Raw genomic sequence first — 18,563 nt, 5'->3', positions numbered from 1 at the left:
TCACAAATTGTTGAAAGTACTGAAGATGGTTCTTTGGGCCAGAAAACCAAATGTTACTGTACGTTTAGAAGTTGTGATTAAGATACATTTGAGAACCCATTACACAATCCTTGTTTCTGCATTCTAGGAAAATTATAGACATATTGAAGATGACCTAAAGAGTCACAAGGAAGATACTAGAACTCTCAGGAATGGCTTCACAGGTCCATGATAAGGTAATTATCAGGAATGGCTGAGCAGATATATGATAAAGCACTTCGTGAAGGGATTGGTAAGATACAGTATATACAGAGCAGGGATGTACAACATCTATTTCCCAAGATGTTTACTTTCGATACATCCTGGTGATATGGGCAGTGTATGTAGGTGGTCCTACTCCTCTCCTCTACCACTGTATTAAACTGTAATTCTTTTGTTAGTAAGCCTCCTTCCTCGTAACTCTATTTATTTTTAATCCATGTGCCTGTTTAAGAGTCTCTTTAAATGCCCCTAATATTTAAGCTTTCACCGCTATCCCTGGCAAGGAATTCCAAGCACCCACAATTCTTTTCTTTGGCTTGGCTTCGCGGACGAAGATTTATGGAGGGGTAATGTCCACGTCAGCTGCAGGCTCGTTTGTGGCTGAGAAGTCCGATGCGGGACAGGCAGACATGTTTGCAGCGGTTGCAAGGGAAAATTGGTTGGTTGGGGTTGGGTGTTGGGTTTTTCCTCCTTTTTCTTTTGTCAGTGAGGTGGCCTCTGTGGTCTTCTTCAAAGGAGGTTGCTGCTCGCCGAACTGTGAGGCCCCAAGATGCACGGTTTGAGGCGATATCAGCCCACTGGTGGTTGTCAATGTGGCACAATACTCTGTATAAAAAGAACCTACCCCTGATGTCTCCCCTAAACTTTTCTCCCTTCACTTTATCCAGATTTCCCCTGGTGTTTGCTATTCTTGCCCTGGGAAGAAAAAAATGCTGCTGACGATCCACCTTATATCTGCCCCTCATCCTCATCCTCTCATCCTTCTATGCTCCAAAGAGAAAAGTCCCAGCTCTGCTAACCTTGCCTCACAAGACTTATTTTTCAATCCAGACAACACCCTGGTTCATCTCCTCTGCATCTTCTCCAAAGCTTCCACATCCTATAATGAGATGACTAGAAATAAATACAATACTCCAAGTGTGGTCTCACCAGAGATTTGTAGATTTGCAACATGACCTTTCGAGTCTCGATCTCAATCCCCCTATTAATGAAGCACAGTGTCCCATCGGCCTTCTTAGCTATCCTGCTGAGTTTTTCCAGCACTTTTGTGTATTGCACCCCACACTGACCCGCCTGTCCTAGCCTCTCCACTGACCAGCACCTTTACCTTGTGCTCCAATAAAATCTGAAATCATTCACATTAACTTGCCAACTTTTCCTTGTTTATTACATGCTTATAAACATGTTCCATTGCATAATAATATTTTGACAGTAAGAAATAAAAGAGAATAAATATTTTTTAATGGAACATTATAGTTTTATAGAAGGTGGAGTTTTTAAGTGTGAATTTGGGTATTAAATTTCCATTAAACATTATTCCTATCTCAAAAGAATGGTCATGTTGTTATTTAATAAATAGTAGATAAAAATATTGGGTCCAAATAGGAAATTTTCAGAGAAAGCTGGATAAATTTTTTTTTAAATTCAAGTAAAATGTGTTAGAAAATAACTAGAGTGTAAAAAGGAATGTTTATTTGTAAAACGACAGTAATTTAAAAATCCATGATGAGGTGTAGGTAGACTTTTACTGAGTCTTGTGTGATTGCAGGTTTCAATAATTTCAAACAAATTATTTTGTCAAACACACAAAATCACAAGTCAAGGCACTTCATGAAAGAAAATCATTACCAATTAAAATTTAAAATTTAGGCATACTGCACAGTAACAACCCCTTTCAGCCCATGAGTCTGTGCCACCCAATTAACTTACGACCCTTGTATGTTTTGAAGGGTGGGAGGATACCGGAGTGCTCGGAGGAAACTATGCAGACACAGGGAGAACGTACAAACTCCTTCAAGTCAGCGCTGAATTTGAACCTGGGTCACTGCCACTGTGACGGCATTGTAACCATGCTATTTGGTAGTAACCTGAACATCAGTTAAACTGTGGAGAAATTTTGGAATTTGTGTCATTGTACGTAACCAAATGGTATGTGCTGAAAGTAAAACATTTCAGAAGAGCAGCCTTTGGAAATGATTTGTATTGTTAATCTCTCCCCTTGTGCAGCACTGACATTGAGAAAGCATGGACGTTATCAATTTAGGAGAGAATTCAGGAGATTCTTCTGTCCCGAGGAACAGGATTTGTTGAGGTAAATCTCATGGATGTGTTTCAGGGGAATCTAGATAAGCACAGAAGAGAATTAAGCAAAGTAAGATATGCTGGGATGGGTATGTAACAAGTGGCCAAGTACTCTACTGCTGATTGGACATAACTTTGTGTTAAACAGACAGTTCCTATTAAGGCTCACTGAATTCACACAAATGTAGCAGCAGGAAGCATAATCTCTTTCATACCAACCAGAATTATCCTGGGTTTGACTCCACAAATGTATTGAGTTAACTAAATCTCAAGATGATATAAATACAGGTGTTGTGACTGTTGAGTTTGAGAAGAAAACTCAACCAAGGTTCCTGTTTCAGATCACAATATAGCAAGAACTAAAAAGAGAGAGGGTGAGTAAAGATCAAAGCAGCAGCAGTGGTTCAACTGTGATCCTGCCTGCAATCATCTTGCCCATCATTATTCATTAGGCACTTTTAAGTTGCAGCACCTGGGTAGCCCTCCTGGGACCCAGGTGTGATTAGTAGAGCAAAGGTGCTTCCAGCACCTTTTAAACTGTAGAGGGATTGTCCCATTAAATCATCAACCAGGGGAATCCTTCCCCCACGATGATGTGTTGAATGATGCGCCACGCACTTACTGAAAGTACGACCAGAAGAGACGAATTGAAGTCCAAATGGCAAACGGGAATGATCTTCAGGTGCTGGCTAAGCAACTCTTCTGTGCTGCAGTACAGCAGGCACCTGTTGTGACCACCACTGTTAGGCGAATGCTGCAGTCACTGGAGGAGCAGCAGGATGTAAGCACTGCACATTTCAGTAGATGACACCCAAAGCGCTGACGTCACCAGGACAACTGGTGGACACGACCTAGGTAAGCTTAACTGGGTTTTCTGACTATCTCTAAGGTAGGTCAGGGACCCAGACAGATTTGGACCACGCTAACCAGGTCAGACCCTTTCAAGCTGTCGCATGAGTGGGGCGCTAACTGGGCAAATTGCTCGGTTAACCCCATTTTACATGGCAGCTTAAAAGGGCCTAATGTGGCGAAACTGGAAATATCTTTCCACAGATGCTCTCTGACTAAGAGTTCACAGTATTTTCTGTTTTTATTTTCTTGATTAATGGTATCTGCAAATTTTTTTTGATTTTCACTGTTGAGGTTCATTTAGAAAAGGCTGATTGCCAATTGTGGATATGAATCTCAGAAAGAGAAAAGCAAATTAACAGGACAGCAAGCAAGAGAACAGTAAGGAAGTTTATCCAAATAAAATATAGGATGAGAGGAAATACCAATAAAATTGAACCTTTTTTTTAAATTCCAACCTCATCCCTTCCAATGCTTGAAGTTCTATTAAGTAAGTGCATGTGAAAACACTCATTGGATTCCAGGAGTTCAGAGGCTAAATCTTGGGCTCCAGCTTCACTACATCATAATTTTTAAAATTCTGTGCATTTCCTGTATCTCCTGACATTTCACAACACTGACAAAAGGCAGAAACATTATGTAAAGAGATAATTTTAGCCCTCTATGTAGTTGTTCTCAGAATTATATTGACCTTGTGCTGGAGTGACCCCAAAGAAATTTCAAGCAATGATCTGGTGTTGAGTTACTCCCACTAATATTTTCTGCTTTTCTCTTCTTCCAAAGGCATTGTTGTCTGCAGAATCATCAAAGTTTAAAAAAAAATCTCTCCAAGTACCATGACGAAGACATGACATACACACATATAGCACGGCAGCAGGCTATTTCGGCCCACAAGCCCGTGCAGCCCAATTACATCCAATTGACATACAACCTGCGGTACATTTTGAACGGTGGGAGGAAACCGGAGCACCCAGAGGAAATCCACACAGACATGGGGAGGATGTACAGACTCCTTACAGACAGCACCCATTTCAAACCCTGGTCCCAGTCATTGGCATGGTAACATGGATGCTCTAACCACTACACTAACCATGCTGCCCCAACCGTAAGCTGGAACTAACTTGACCTCACAATATTGTTCCTTAGTAAACGAGAGAGACTGCAGATGCTGAAAAATTGGAGTAACACACAAAAATGCTGGAGTAGATTAGATTTCAGATTTATTGTCAGACTATGCAACCCTGAGAGATTCTTTTCCCTGCAGCCGAGGCAGAATTTCTACTTACTGGTAGTGCAAGAAAATTGTACATAATGTACACATGTAAACAAACAAAGAAATTTAAACAAATTAACTGTGCAATACAGAAAGCAAAAAAAACACTAAACTGCCAAATTAAGAGTCCTTAAATGAGTCCCTGATTGAATTTGTTGTTGAGGAGTTTGATGGTGGAGGGGTGTAGCAGCTGTTCCTGAACCTGGTGGTAATTTAGTGGGTCAGGCAGCATTCAAAGAAGGAATTAGATAGTCAACATCTTCAGACAAAACCCTGATGAAGGATTTCAGCTCGAACTGTTGACTTCGGTGGGCTTCAGTAAATGGTGCCTGACCCACTGAGAGTCCTTCCAGTATTTTTCAGTGTTGTGCCATTGTTCCTCAGTAGTGAGCAGATGTGGGTATCCTAGCTCATGGATATGGGTGGCACTAAAGGGATAGTCATAAGAAATAGGAGCAGGAGTTGGCCATCCAGGTTGAGCCTATTCTGCCATTCAATGAAATCATGGCTGATCTGATGATGGGCTCACCTCCACCTACCTGCCTTTCCCCCCATATCCCTTAATTCCTCTACAATGTAAAAATCTATCCAATCTAGTCAAATATATTTACTGAGGTTGCCTCCACTGTTTCAATGGGCAGCGAAGTCCACAGATACTCCACCCACTGGGAAAAGCAGTTCCTCCTCATCTCCGTCCTAAATCTACTACCCTGTATCTTGAGTATGTCCCTTAGTTCTGGTCTCCCTCACCAATGGAAACAATTTACCTACCTCCATTATATCTATTCCTTTCATAATTTTATATGCTTCTATAAAATCACCTCTCCTTCTTCTAAATTCCAGCAAGTGGTCCCAGTTGACTTAATCTCTCCTCTAGGCTATCCCCTTCATCCCTGGAATCAACCTGATCTCCTCTATGCCACCTCCAAAGCCAGTACATCCTTCCTCAAGTAAGGAGTGCAGAACACTACACAGTACTCCAGAAGCAGCCTCACCAGTACCTTGTACAGTTGCAGTATAACATCCCTGCTCCTAAACTCTATCCCTCTTGCGATGAAGGCCAACGTTCCATTTGCCTTCTTGATGGCCTGCTGCAGCTGAAAACCAACATTTGGTGATTCATGCACAAGCCCTCCCAAGTCTTTCTGCATGGCAGCATGCTGCAATCGCTCGCCATTTAAATAATACTCTGATCTTCCATCTTCCCTTCCAAAGTAGATAATCCCACATTTACCAACATTGTATTCCATCTGCCATTCACTTGCTCATCCACTCACTCAGAGCTGCCAAGCTGAGCCTGTGTAAATCAACAGTGACCTCGGTGTTGAATATGTTTAGTTTTCAACATCACAATCACAGGAACCAGACACATGCTATACAGGAGGTTCAAAGTTCTGTTGAATTGGCATTCTTCAGGTTGCATCATGGTAGAGATATAATCAAAAGCAAAATCCTGTGGATCCTGGAGATATAAACTAAAAATAGAAAATGCTGAAGGAAACAGGTTTCAGTTAGCCTGGGTTATCACAAGTGGATGTGTGGAACTCACTGCGGCATACAGCAGTGGAAGCCAGATCGCTGGGAGTATTTTAAAAAGATTGACAAATATCTCATTAGTGAGGGCGTCAAGGGATTATGGGGGAAAGGCCAAAAATGAGAACTAGTGTAGAGTAGCTTAGTGTAGATTTATGGAACAGACTCGATGGGTCTAGTGCCCTGGTTCTGTTCCTTTGTCTGTGATCACAATTACTATAATTACACTGGTAAATGAAGATTTTGCTTCCTGGACATTTTTGGGTGTATTTCATGGATTTTAGGCTGCTGAAAGTTACATTTACACATTATCATTAACGTAGAGAACAAAATACAAAGAGTTTGGGGAGACCATTAAGTTATGTGATAAATGTTATGATTGAAGAGATATTTCTTTTTTTTAAATTTTTTATTTTTCACACTATGAACCATACTGACCAAAATACACATTTCCCTCTTGAATATACACAGTGGCATTTTCTCCCCTTTTCCCCCCTCCCTTCCCTCCCTCCTTCACCCCCCCCTCCCCACTCATTCAACGTTCAACATATAGGATACATTTAACCCATTAAACAATGTCATCACACAATGAAAATAAGCAAGAAATTTGTGTCCTCTACTTTTACATACTGGGTCAGTTCATTTCGTCTTCTTCTCCTTCTGTCATTTTAGGTCCGCTGTAGGACTTCTCTATCGTGTTCCATGTACGGTTCCCAAATTTGTTCGAATACTGTTATGTTATTTCTTAAATTATATGTTATTTTTTCCAATGGAATACATCTATTTATTTCTATGTACCATTGCTGTACTCTCAGGCTATCTTCTAATTTCCAGGTTGACATAATACATTTTTTTGCTACAGCTAAGGCTATCATAATAAATCTTTTTTGTGCTCCATCCAAATCAAGTCCAAGTTTACTTCTTATATTACTTAGAAGAAAGATCTCTGGATTTTTTGGTATATTGCTTTTTGTGATTTTATTTAATACCTGGTTTAGATCTTCCCAAAACTTTTCCACTTTCTCACATGCCCAAATTGCATGTACTGTTGTACCCGTTTCCTTCTTACAGTGAAAACATCTGTCTGATACTGTTGGGTCCCATTTATTTAACTTTTGGGGTGTGGTGTATAGCCTGTGTAACCAATTATATGTATCATGTGTAACCTTCTGTTTATTGTATTTCTCATAGTTCCGGAGCATAGCTTTTCCCATGTTTAATTCTTTATCTTTATGTTTAGATCTTGTTCCCATTTTTGTTCGGGTTTACAGCTTGTTTCCTTAGACTCTTTCTCGTGCAGTTTGATGTACATGTTTGTTAAAAATCTTTTAATTATCATTGTGTCTGTAATCACATATTCAAACTTGCTTCCTTCTGGTAACCTCAGTCTGCTTCCCAATTTGTCCTTCAAGTAGGTTTTCAGTTGGTGGTATGCAAACATTGTACCGTGTGTTATACCATATTTGTCCTTCAATTGTTCAAAAGATAATAATTTATTTCCCAAAAAACAATTTTCTATTCTTTTGATCCCTTTTCTCTTCCATTCTCTAAAGGAAAGGTTATCTATTGTGAAAGGGATTAGTTGATTTTGCTTCAATATTAATTTTGGTAGTTGATAATTTGTTTTATTCCTTTCTACGTGAATCTTCTTCCAAATGTTGAGCAGATGGTGCAGTACTGGTGAATTCCTATGTTGCACCAGCTTTTCATCCCACTTGTATAGTATGTGTTCAGGTACCTTCTCCCCTATTTTATCTAGCTCTAATCTGGTCCAATCTGGTTTTTCCCTTGTTTGATAGAAGAGATATTTCTTGAGAAATCTTTGGAAAGGTTAAGTCAAGTAGTTGAGGATTTAAAAATGATGCTCAAGGTACATACAGCGAAGTGGTGGAAATCTTTGTCATAGGAGATGGAATAGAGGAAGGCTATATACGAGCCCAGTGTTAGAGAACCACAGTAAACTGTTGAGGATATTGGTTCTAAAGGTAGAATGGGACAAGACAACAGAAGGATTGGTAGGTGAGGATAAGAGATTAAAATTAATTTCAAATTTACGTTTCATATTTCAGATTTATTGTCCAAGTACATACTGTAAATGACATCACATACAACCTTGAGATTCTTTTTCTGCGGGCAAGGCAGAATTACCACTTACTGGTAGTGCAAAAAACATTGTACACAATGTATGCATGTAAACAAATAAAGAAATGTAAACAAACTGACTGCAATATAGAAAAAAAAACAATGAAGTGGAAAAATAAGAGCCCTTAAATAAATCTCTGATTGAGTTTATTGTTGAGAAGTCTGATGGTGGAGGGGTAGCAGCTGTTCCTAAAGCTGGTGGTGCGAGTCTTGTGGCACTGATACCTCTTTGCTGATGGTAGCAGCAAGAACAGAGCATGGGCTAGGTGGTATGGATCCTCAGTAATAGCCTGTAAATCAGAGAGTCCTGCTACTGTAAATGAACCATTACAAGACCCTTGCATCTTTCTCTATAGACTCAGCAAATGGGTAGTCTGAAAAGAAGTGGGAACTGTTACTTCTCCATTGCGGTCATGCAGAGGGCAATGAGGATGATATTCAATTTTTTTTTCCCCAGAAATTAATTTTATTCACGATAAAACTCTATACAAAGGAAAACAGTGCAGTCTTTTCACATCTTTAGTGTCACATTCATATATACATTCCATTAGTAGAATACAATGTTAATCCATTAATTTGCTATGCAGCACCTTTGCCACTTCTGTTGCCCCTTGTAGTTTCTCCCACAGCTGATGTCTGAGGGGCTTCCCCTCCAGTCTCAGTCTCTTCATGACCTGTAGTGGAAGGACCCACAATACCCTCAGATTGGCTGCACAAGCCTCCGTGCGTCCCTCAGCATGTCCTCCTCCAGCCTGGAAGGTGCCAGTTGGCACCATTCCCGCACTGACACTTCATTGCACTGGCAGGCCAAAGGGCATCTTTCCTTGTTGATGATTTACCAATACCCCTGGATGTTTGCCTCTGCATGCATTCCTGGTAACAGTTCATTTATCAGGGAATTTTCTGATCTACTGCTGCTGTAGATGAACTGGGATGATACAGTATTCCATTGGAGCTTAAGCTCCAGCCTGCTCAACTTCCACATGGACTAATACTTTGAGTATTTTGCATCTTATTTACTGACATATATAGTGAGGGAATGTCCAATCCACCTTTACTTCATTCACCATAAAGTAGAACATAGAACACTACAGCACAGTACAAGCCCTTTAGCCCTCAATGTTGTGCCAACCTACATATTCCTACCAAAAAAAAACACTAAACCCTTCCTACCATGTAACCCTCCTTTTTTCTTTCATCCATGTGCCTGTTTAAGAGTCTTTTAAATGCCTTTAATGTTTCAGTCTCCACCACCATCCCTGGCAAAAGGCAATCCAGGCACTCATAACTCTTTATGTAAAAAAAAGTACCCCTGACATCTCCCCTAAACTTTCCTCCCTTCACTTTGTAGATATGTCTCCTGGTGTTTGCTATTCCTGCCCTGCAAAAAAGGTGCTGGCCGTCCACCTTATCTATGCCTCTTGTCTCTTCTCTTTGGCTTGGCTTCGCGGACGAAGATTTATGGAGGGGGTAAAAAAGTCCACGTCAGCTGCAGGCTCGTTTGTGGCTGACCAGTCCGATGCGGGACAGGCAGACACGATTGCAGCGGTTGCAAGGGAAAATTGGTTGGTTGGGGTTGGGTGTTGGGTTTTTCCTCCTTTGCCTTTTGTCAGTGAGGTGGGCTCTGCGGTCTTCTTCAAAGGAGGCTGCTGCCCGCCAAACTGTGAGGCGCCAAGATGCACGGTTTGAGGCGTTATCAGCCCACTGGCGGTGGTCAATGTGGCAGGCACCAAGAGATTTCTTTAGGCAGTCCTTGTACCTTTTCTTTGGTGCACCTCTGTCACGGTGGCCAGTGGAGAGCTCGCCATATAATACGATCTTGGGAAGGCGATGGTCCTCCATTCTGGAGACGTGACCCATCCAGCGCAGCTGGATCTTCAGCAGCGTGGACTCGATGCTGTCGACCTCTGCCATCTCGAGTACCTCGACGTTAGGGGTGTGAGCGCTCCAATGGATGTTGAGGATGGAGCGGAGACAACGCTGGTGGAAGCGTTCTAGGAGCCGTAGGTGGTGCCGGTAGAGGACCCATGATTCGGAGCCGAACAGGAGTGTGGGTATGACAACGGCTCTGTATACGCTTATCTTTGTGAGGTTTTTCAGTTGGTTGTTTTTCCAGACTCTTTTGTGTAGTCTTCCAAAGGCGCTATTTGTCTCATCTCATTCTTCTTCATTCTTGTAGACCTCTATTAAGTCTCATCTCATTCTTCTTCATTCCAAAGAATAAAGTCACAGCTCTGCTAACCTTATTAAGACATTTTCAAACCTAGGCAACATCCTGGTAAATTTCCTCTGCATCTTCTCCATAGCTTCTACACCCTTCCTATTTAATGAGGTGACCAAAACTGAACACAATAGTCCAAATGTGGACTCGCCAGAGATTTGCAGAGTGGCAACATGACCTTGCGACTCTTGAACTTGATCCCCTATTAATGAAGCCCAGCACCTCATCGGCCATCTTAACTATCCTATCAATCTGCACGGCAGCCTTGAGAGATGCATAGATTTGGACCAAAGTTCTTTAGAGCATTTTTACCTGAACATTAACCGTACTACCAAACAAAAATCAATTTTATTCCATATTTCCTGCATCTGTCGTCTTTTGCTTTATGATTACCATCAAAATCCAAGTCTTTTTTTAAATGCTTTATTGGGAAAACATGAGGTTTAATCATCAAATGACACACCCATACTACTACTCTGCCAATCTTAATGACTAACAGCATTTGACCAACCCATTCCAAGCCTCCTGTCCTTAAAAGGGAAAAATGAACATAAATGAAGGGACCGTGAAGGTGATTCTTCAGCCAATGACGGGGCAGGGCTGAGTCCTTAGAACCTATGGTTCCAGCTGCATGAGAACAAGAATGTGAGGAATGCAGTCAGCGTGTCAGTCTTTAGCAGTCTGGGAGAGCTTTGCTAATAAGTTGTGTCAGAGGTTAGTTTCGTTGATCTCTGAAATGGCTTTTGTCAAAAGGAACAACGTTAGTGCAAGAGGAAACCACAGTTCCTCCACCACAGCACCTACTATTCAGTCTTTCAACCATAAATGGAAGAAAACAGATTCAGGGCCTGATGACGAGAAAGAGTGAAAGAAATGAACACAAATGTCTCAAGAAAATGGCAATTTTTTTAGTTGTTTAAAACCACAGAGGTGAAAAATTTCTCCCCACCCCCAACCAAAAAACAATTACATTGGGAAAGGGGAATTTTTCTATAATTAAAAAAAATAACCTTTTGATGTTTTTATTGCCATTTCCCCACTCTGACCCCAAGTTTCACTCCCACCCAGAATAGTTTATCTTACGCCTTATCTGAGTGAACATATCCAGGCTATTAGACTGCAAGGGCCATCTCAATTGTTTCAATCAACCGTACAAGTTCCAGCAGTAGTTCTAGATATTTTTTTTGTGGTTATATAATTTCTATCACCCTCCCTCCTCTTAAATAATAACAGAAACTGCTGGTGACCCTTAGCAGGTCAGACAGCATTTATGGCAGGAGAGAAAATCAATGTTTTAGGTCTATGACCCCTTGAAAGAACAATTTTACCATCTTCATTCCCCTTCTTCTTGCTTTGTTTGTTTTTATATGCTGTGCATTTTTCCAAATTCTGATTACAGAGATGCTGAGTGACTTTGGCATTCTTGGAACTCTAACTGGTCCAGCAGAGGAAAAAGGCCAATTTTCCCCTTCAGATAAACTATCCCATCTTTAGCACTGCAGTAACTCATTCAGCAAAGAGCAAGGACCGGTTCTGGGCTCCTCCTGATCACACCAATGAGATGAAGAATCTTTGTTGTTTGTGATGTTGTTTATTAAGAGACAAAATGAAAACTAAAAAATTTGGCAAACATCGATACATGTGTACTGGAAAGTGTGCTGACTAGCTGCATCGTGGCTTGGTATGGGGGTACCAATCCCTCTGAGCAGAAAGCCCTGCAGAAGGTAGTCAAGTAAAAATTATTGTCATCTGGTTGCACAAGTACAACCGGACAAAACAGCATTTTCCAGTCCATACAACCAGACTTAACACACATACAGACAAGCAATACATATGCAGGACAAGTATTTCATCTATACAAAAAAAATATTGTTTCATGAATGTTAGATCCTCAGATGGTTAGTTTGAGCAGTTCCTTTGGTCATTCAGCATTCTCACTACCTGTGGGAAGAAGCTGTTCATTAGCCTGGTGGTACTGGCTCTGATCCTCCTGGATCATTTCCTCAACGGGAGCAGCTGAAAGATGTGTGCAGGGTGGAAGGGGTCCTCTTAAGACAATGATCCCAGGTGGGAGGAGGGAAACTCCATTGATCTCTGCCACTCTTATGGTCCATGGATTGACCTCCAATCCATTTCTCCGTACCACGCTATGATGCAACCAGCCAGGACACCCCTGATCAAGCTCCTAAAGAAGGTTGACAAAATGAGGGATGGTAGCCTTCCCGCTTCATTCTTCTCAGAAAGTGCAGTCGCTGTTGTGCCTTCCTAACAAGTGAGGAAATGATAGGACACTAGTTAAGTAAACTCCAAGGAATATGGCGCTCTCCACTCTCTCCACTACAGAGTTATTGATGTGTAGTGGAGGGTGGTCATTCCTGGTCCTCCTGAAATTCTCAGTCATCTCCTTTGTCTTGTCCATATTGAGACTCAGGTTGTTCCTCTCACAACATTTCACGAGATTTTCCACCTCTTCTCTGTAGTACGACTCACTGTTGCTGATGAGGCCGATGACTTTGGTGTCATCTTCAAAGTTGATGGCACTGTTGGAGCTGGATTTGGTGATGCAGTCATGGGTCAATAGCGTGAATAAGAGTGGGCTGAGCAAGCAGGGCTAGAAACTTGCAGGACAACAAATTACGCGGCATGTTCATGACAATAATTTTTTATTCTGAACTCTGGATGTCAGGAGATGACAAACTAAATAATCTATGATGCCTTCCCTGGTGAAAAATTTCTCAATATTCATTCCAAACCATAGACGGAATCGACATTTAGAACCCTAGCATCTATCATCCTGCCCAGAACACAAGATAAATAATTAATACAGAAAGAATTTAAGCATCTAAGATATTAAAACAGTTTGTGGGCGCAAATTATTCTGTTTTTTTCCCCACTGTCTGGTTTAACCTCTTGGGTAATACTTCCATCATCCTGTATCAATGTCTGCAAATCCATCAAATTGTTTATCCTGCATATTGACTTAATTTTCATAGAATAGAAATATGATCCACAAAACGCACCTGTTATGGAAGCTTGTCTGTCTGACCACACCCTGAATTGACTACAGCAATAGGGAAAGTGGAATGTGCTGTTCTTATAAAGCCACTTTTGTGTTGATAGTATGAGGTAAAAAGAAGCAGTGACCACATTTCCTGTATGAGCTCACCTTCTGTTGTGAATGTGATGGATGTTATTACCAAATTCCTGTACAATGCAGCTCCCCACACCCACTCCGCCAAGCCTCCTTCATCACCAAAGGTCAATGCAATCAAATGCAGCATACAGGATAATCAACGCAGTGCAGAAATTTAACCTACATCAACACCCAGATTCATTCCTCTCTGTTCCAATGTCTTAGCCAGACTATAAATAAGTTACTAGATGATGCCAATAACTGGGTGTTTCACGCAACACTTCACTTGTGAATCTGTGAGAATCATCTACTGCATCCAATGCTCCTGTAGTGGCCTTTTCTACATCAGAGAGACTGGACGCAGACTGGAAGATCGCTTCGCTGATTCACCTTCACTCTGCCAACCACTTCAATTCTGCACCCCACTCCCATTCTGGGTCGCATGCACTGACAAACCAAGGCCACCTGTAAATCAGAGGAGGAACACCTAATGTTCTGTCTGGGCCACTCTCCAACCGGATGGCATTAACATCAATGTCTCTGGTTTCTGCTAGCCCACTCCCCGTTATCCCTCTGTCTCCTTTCCTCCAGCTCTCCACCCCCTTTATCTCTCCATTTATAGAGCCATCTCCACTCATCCCCCTGTTGCTGTTGTGCCCACCATCCCTTATCCACCTATTACCTCTTTCAGAATCAGAATTTATCGTCATGAACATGTCACAAAATTCTTGTTGGTGGGATTGTGCTCCTCCCCCTGCCCCTCCCCTCCACCATGTTATTCAGGCGCCTGCCTACATTTTGCTCATATCTTGATGAAGGGCTCAAGCCCGAAACATTGGTTATGTATCTTTATCTTTGCCATATTTTTTTCTCTTTCTTTGGCTTGGCTTCGCGGACGAAGATTTATGGAGGGGGTAAATGTCCACGTCAGCTGCCATATAAAGTGCGTTATTTAACCTACTGATCTTCTCCAGCATTGTGTTTTTACTAGGTGTTTCAAGTCGGGGACAAATATTTAATTAGTTTGTTGTTAGAAATCAGAGAGATTTTCTTTTGGTTTGTTGTCATTGTAAATACTCAAACACAAAAATAAAGTTTGCAAGACTTTTCTGCTCCGAAAATGGTTATATGGTTATTAGCTGATCTTTAATGTAATGTTATTTGCTTTCTATGGAATAATTATAATTATAGTCTATATTAAATGTGTATTTTGAATTATGAGATCTCTGTATATCCTCTCAGCAGCTTTCAAGTTAACTAACAGCAAATAACAACCTAAGACAGCATTATTATTCAGTTCAACAACATGTATCATCAACAATGCTTGTGCAGTCACAGTCAACAGATGAGGAAATGGAAATTCCTTTCCCCAGTTCAAGGATGCTGAACCCACCACTGAGCATAAAGCCCTAGACATCATGAGCAAAACCCTCCCCACCCATCAAGAATATCTACAGGGAATGCTGCCGCCGGAGAGCAGCAGCGATCATCAAGGATCCACCCCACCCAGCACACAGTCTGTTCTTGCTGCTGCCGTCAGGAAAGAGGTCTCGGTGCCACAAGGTTTAGGAACAGCTGCTACTCCTCCACCATCAGACTCCTCAACAACAAACTCAATCAGGGACTAATTTAAGTGCTCTGACTTGTGCACTTTGTTGATTTATTTTATTCTCTATGTATTGCACAGTTAGTTTGTTTACATTTCTTTATTTGTTTATATGTGTATGTTGAGTCAGTACTTTTGCACTACCAAGAAGTGGTAATTCTGCCTTGCCCACAGGGAAAAAGAATCTCAGAGTTGTATGTGATGTCATGTATGTGCTCTGACAATAAATCTGAGATCTTAACTCAAGTCAAAGTAAGCACATGTTGCAGCTATGAGCTTCCCAGAAGCTTAGATTTATTTGTTTACTTCTTTATCTCACTGAGCCACTGTGGAGTCCCACTGAAATCTCTTCAGTATTCCATACAGCAACAAATAATCGCTGGCTTTTGATATTTCACCACACAGAGGCACTTCCATCTGACTGATAATGGGATTTCCAGCTCAGTTGTGAAGGCTGAGCTGTGCCAACGCACAGAATGAGACAAAACTTTGTAGAGTTATGAACTTGGTGTGTTAAGAAAACAGCTTCTATCCTCAAGGACCCCCACCACTCAGGCCATGCCCTCTTCACTCTGCTACCATTAGGAAGTAGGTACAAGAGCCTGAAGATGAGGACCCAGCGGCACAAGGACAGCTTCTTCCCCTCCATCATCAGATTTCAGAATGGACAATGTATTTAGCACTGATTTATTTTTAAATTTAATTTTTTGGAATATTTGCACAGTAAATGCTGCCACGAAATTAAGTTTGTGACATGTTTACGACAATAAATTCTGATTGTGAAATACCCAAGGAGCAAGTGGACTATTAAAATCATGATTACACAAAGTCGAAAGGACCGATCACCGTTGGCCAAAATGCTCCCTAACATCACTAACACACCTAGGCAACAGCCTTGAACAGCAATAGACTGAAAATGTATAATGAGGAACAGCAAGACTTAGGCAGGAGCCCAAATAAAAGGGTGGGGTGGTGGGTGGGGGAGGAGCACAAGCTGACAGGTGATAGGGAGAGGGAAGAAGAGAAAAGAGTGAGAGGTGAGGAAGGGGCAGAGGGAATAGAAATATGTACTCTGACATGAGGAAGGAAGGTGTAGTTTTTTTAAGGTGTAGTTTTTTTAATTTTTTTTAATTTTTCACACTATAAACCATATTGACCAAGATACATAGACATTTTTCTTCTTAAATATATACAGTGTTGTTTTCTCCCCTTTTTCCCCCTCCCTCCCTCACCCCCTTCCCCATTTATTTGAAGTTCAATCTATAAGATACATTAAACCCGTCAAACAATGTTGTCACTTAATAAAAATAAACAAGAAATTTTACTGAGTGAGGTTCTTTTCATTATCTTCTTTTTCTGACATTTTAGGTGGTAGATGTCCACGGTAGGATTTCTCTATTGTGTTTCATGTATGGCTCCCATATTTGTTCGAATATTGTGATGTTATTTCTTAAATTATATGTTATTTTTTCCAATGGAATACATTTATACATTTCTATATACCATTGTTGTATTCTCAAGTTGTCTTCTAATTTCCAGGTTGACATAATACATTTTTTTGCAACAGCTAGGGCTATCATAACAAATCTTTTTTGTGCACCATCCAAATCGAGTCCAAATTCTTTGTTTCTTATATTACTGAGGAGGAAGATCTCTGGGTTTTTTGGTATATTGCTTTTTGTGATTTTATTTAATATCTGGTTTAGATCTTCCCAAAATTTTTCCACTTTCTCACATGTCCAAATTGCATGAATTGTTGTTCCCGTTTCCTTTTCACAGCGAAAACATCTGTCAGATACTGTTGGGTCCCATTGATTTAACTTTTGAGGTGTGATGTATAGCCTGTGTATCCAGTTATATTGTATCATGCGTAACCTCGTATTTATTGTATTTCTCATAGTTCCGGAGCAGGAAGGAAGGTATAGTTGACCGGGAGGGTGGGGGAGGGGAAAGAGAAGGAATGTTTTGGGGAGGAAGCAGGCTACTGGAAATCGCAGAAGTCAATATTGATGCAATCTGGTTGAAGATTACAAAGGTGGAATATAATGCAATATACATTGGAATCAACAAGGCCATGAACAGACATGTCAGTGTGGGAATGGGCAGTGGATGTCTGCTGGGAGATCCTTGCTGATGGAGCAGACAAAGCAAAGGTGCTCAACAAAGGATTCCCCAATCTTCACCCATTCTCCCAGATGGGCTGCATCAGGAGCAGATGATCCCTGCAGATCTACAGGCCAAGTGTTGCCTTACTTAGAAGAGCTCCTTCGTTTTGTTAAGTATGTCTGCTGCTACAGCAAGGATCTCCCAGCACCATTGGGTCATCAGGTCAAGGTGTGGCCAGCTGTGCTCCTCCCCCACCCCACATCCCACTCCACCTATTTTGTTCATGCCTGATTCTTCCTATTCCCACCGAAGGGGTTTCGGCCTGAAACATCAACTATTGCTTTCCATGGATGCTGCCTGATGCTGTGTTTTCTCCAGGACTTTCTAGTCCAGCACTGCAGACTTCCTGTTTAGCTCTGCTTTCTAATGCCTCCTCAGAAAGCTGCATGAGATTAAACCAAAATATTAAGTTGTTCTAAACTTAATATTTTTAAGACGGTGTTATTCATGCAGCCTGCAGACAATCGTCCCACAAAATGAAATCCTGTCATTAGACTATTTTCTTCAGTGTGTTTTCCAGCCTGAGGCAGAATAAGATCAACTCTCACCTTTATTCTGACGGCATAAAAATATGCAGTCATAATCCGACAATAAAACTTGAGTGGTTCATTAAGGGATTAAACACTTAGAAATTTATTGCATCTTATCCAGCAGAGGAAGAAATGTATTAGTAACATTGGTGAAGTGATCAAGATTAACGATAATGGGAGAATTCAAATAACTGCACACAGAATGGCAAAAACGTGGGGCAAGTGAACATGAGCACTGGCTTAAACGTCTCCTTTCCTAACAAAGAACTCATCAAAAAGACTGAGTTATGAAAGGCTCAAGAAAATGAAAATAAATGCTGTGGTTAACAACCAATGGTCATCATAATACAGTAACATTTAGGATATTAAATGTACAGTTCAATCAAAAGACCAAATTAATAGATCCATTACAATCCCTGTGCGAAACATTCTAATCTATATATATTCTGCCTTCATGCATCCATATCCTTCCATTCTCTGCATATTGACATTCCTATGTTTTTTTAAAAAATTTTTATTTTTCACACTATGAACCATACTGACCAAAATACACACAAACATTTCCCTCTTGAATATACAGTGTCATTTTCTCCCCTTTTCCCCCCCTCCCTTCCCTCCCTCCTTCACCCCCCTCCCCACCCATTCAATGTTCAACATATATGATACATTAAACCCATTAAACAATCATCACACAATGAAAATAAACAAGAAATTTGTCTCTTCTACTTTTACATACTGGATCAGTTCATTTCGTCTTCTACTCCTGTCATTTTAGGCAGTGGAGGTCC

At 41.0% G+C, this 18,563-nt stretch overlaps 1 protein-coding gene and 1 long non-coding RNA gene across 10 annotated transcripts in view; one reads left to right on the top strand and one right to left on the bottom strand.

Moving 5' to 3' along the window:
• foxred2 (FAD-dependent oxidoreductase domain containing 2) overlaps positions 1 to 18,563 on the bottom strand; it is a 170,200-nt gene that overhangs the window by 19,223 nt on the left and 132,414 nt on the right. The gene's annotated exons all lie outside the window — the stretch shown is intronic.
• LOC138748979 (uncharacterized) overlaps positions 1 to 18,563 on the top strand; it is a 45,215-nt gene that overhangs the window by 24,571 nt on the left and 2,081 nt on the right. Inside the window, exons 2-4 of one of the 4 annotated variants that reach the window (XR_011348352.1) lie at positions 128 to 215; positions 2,248 to 2,332; positions 14,719 to 15,325. This is a non-coding gene — a long non-coding RNA (uncharacterized lncRNA). Of the gene's footprint in view, positions 1 to 127; positions 216 to 2,247; positions 2,333 to 3,954; positions 4,484 to 14,715; positions 15,326 to 18,563 lie in introns of those variants that run through there. The other 3 variants (XR_011348350.1, XR_011348353.1, XR_011348351.1) reach the window with 3 other exon arrangements.

Source organism: Narcine bancroftii, chromosome 13 (assembly GCF_036971445.1).
Source record: "Narcine bancroftii isolate sNarBan1 chromosome 13, sNarBan1.hap1, whole genome shotgun sequence".
Lineage (NCBI taxonomy): Eukaryota > Metazoa > Chordata > Chondrichthyes > Torpediniformes > Narcinidae > Narcine > Narcine bancroftii.
The sequence above is the reverse complement of the archived record's forward strand: the minus strand, read 5'-3'. Positions and strand labels throughout refer to the sequence as shown.